We start from the raw sequence: 2,500 nt of genomic DNA, 5'->3' as shown, positions 1-2,500 counted from the left end.
CAAAATCCCTGACAGGACTTTGATCCAACCAGCACTGAATCAACTGATCGTGATGGGCATGCAAGGTAGACAGATCAGCTACAGAGTCACCTGTGAAAACATGGCAGCTGGGTCTTTACAATGTGAATCTGAAATAGACACCCCTGGGTAATGGAATCATCATGGGGACATATACATACATAATATATCACGTCAGCATTGCATAACTCAACTGATTTGAGAGCCAAAAAAAAAAAAGTTTCATTGGGAACTGGGGAAGAGATGTGACCTATTTGCCAGAGCATCATGCCTAAAATGATCAGCAAAAATGGAAAGCTGGGAGAGAAACTGAGCAAAGCCTTTCAGCTCTGTTTAAAAGGGAAATGGAGGAACTTTCAGAGCAGCTAAACCAATTAAGTGAAACAGTGAACAGCGACAGTCGGACCTGTCAAAAAAATGAAAGAGCAGAGAAGGAGAGCGAGAGAGAGAGAGAGAGCGTGCATGCGAGCGCGAGAGAGAAATGCAAGGAAGGAAAAAAAGAACAAAACCACACACCTCACAATTTCTCTTTTTTTCTCCCCCTCTGCCTCGACACGAGGTAATTTCAGTCAATTAAAGACACCTTGGAAATGAGGTTCTTATGGTGGCGTGCGTGGCGTGTGTGGTGGCGAGGACTTATCCGGCTCTCTCTCGCCTGCACCTGAGAGATCAAGCGTGTAATGCCTCCCGCCAGGCAGCAGGACGGATGATCACCGGCCCCCACAACCCCCGACAACCCCACTACCAGCCCCGTCACCACCCTGCCACCACCACCACCACCACCACCACCACCACCACCACCCTCACTCCTGACACTTAAAGGATCCCCGCCGCGAGGCAGGATGGGCTGGGGGATCTTGCTGGGCCCCATCTGTCCGAGCCACCGCTAGACCGGGAGTCATTCCATGGCAGCGGGTGGGACGGATACCAGCACGGCGATATGTGTTAATCCAGTGTTTTCGAGGGCAGCCAAGGACGTATAACACCCACACACACACACACACACAAACACACATACACACACACACATGGGCATACATGTGTGCGCAAAGGAACACGGACACACACACACACACACACACACACACACACACACACACACACACACACACACACACACACACACACACACACACACACACACACACACACACACACACACACATGTACAGTACGTGTGCAAACACACACACACACACACACACACACACACACACACACACACACACGTGTATATATATACAGACACACGTATCTGTCCTGCAACACAACTCACTGAACCCCCCCTGCACCATTTTTCCCCCAGTAGACATGTTTCATCTGTTACTGTGATATTATTCATTCATAACGGGAACGTGTCAAAGGAATAAATGGGAAAATGGAATTTCTAAAAAAAGGAAAAACAATTCTGGGTCACATTCTCTCTTCTGGTTATGGTAGAGCAATAGATTTATATGAAAATGGAATGGAGAAGATGGTTCAGAGAAATGAAGTATTTTCTTCTAAATGTCAAGTTAATAGTTCTATGTAATAACAAGAGTAATATTATCAGTCTGCAAAATGTCAATTCAATCTGATCCAATCATACTGTCAGAGTCATTGTAAATTTGTTTGGAAACCACATGCTTTGCATTCATTTGTCTTGAAAGTCTGTTTGAATGCGATAATGATGTTGGTGAGAATAAATAATAATGAACTATAAAATTAAAAAAGGGTGAAGAACTACATACACCACACAAGAGGATCCATTTCCATTCCCATACAGTAATTTCTGTGACTGTTCCAGATTTCGAGCAGTAATTCAAGTTAGTAATACGCAATGGCACAAATCGAGAGCCGCAAGCGCTAATTTGCCCTCAGCGTATCCATGGAAATTATGATCTTCCACCGCACTTCCCTTCTTGTATATACCGTAATCCCTAACTCTCTCTCCCCCCCCCTCCTCGGGAAGCTGATGGCTGCACTGAGGGCAAGAATCTGGCTTGGCACACACTAAAGTGCCATTTCAGCACCTGCACAGCATACCCTACTGCCTCTAGCACCGCGTCGCGTCGCGACGCTAAGCTAGACCCAGCCAAATCGAGAGAAGCCAAGCTGTCTAATGAATGTAGCCACTTCTGGATGTAGCCTGCGCCAGCCGATGCACAAGTAACATTCAACAATTGTGAGGAGCTATAACAGCCTGATATTCTTGAAATTCGTTCAAAAAATGAAGTATAAATGAATAAAATGTGACGATAAAGACGGCCATGTAGCAAAAATGACTGAAAGGGAAAACGTATACTCAACAGTTTCATTGTTTCGTTGTTTCTGTGTTTGCTTGTTCCAGAGGTTAAAATGTGCAAAATCTACAATTGCAAGCTAAAATGGCAATGGCTAAGATGGGAAACTGGATAGGCTCCTCAAGCACAGTGAGTCCTATACAAAAAAAATGATCCACAGCATAATCATGGCATATAATGAGAGTTGTCCTGGTATTGGT

The 2,500-nt window shown here is 45.1% G+C and overlaps 1 protein-coding gene across 1 annotated transcript in view; it reads right to left on the bottom strand.

The window, feature by feature from the left end:
• LOC134445807 (netrin receptor UNC5D-like) overlaps nt 1–2,500 on the bottom strand; it is a 226,568-nt gene that overhangs the window by 41,555 nt on the left and 182,513 nt on the right. The window lies entirely within an intron of this gene.

The sequence above is a fragment of the Engraulis encrasicolus genome, chromosome 3 (genome assembly GCF_034702125.1).
Source record: "Engraulis encrasicolus isolate BLACKSEA-1 chromosome 3, IST_EnEncr_1.0, whole genome shotgun sequence".
Lineage (NCBI taxonomy): Eukaryota > Metazoa > Chordata > Actinopteri > Clupeiformes > Engraulidae > Engraulis > Engraulis encrasicolus.
Note: the sequence above shows the minus strand (reverse complement) of the source record. Positions and strands in the feature narration are given on the sequence as shown.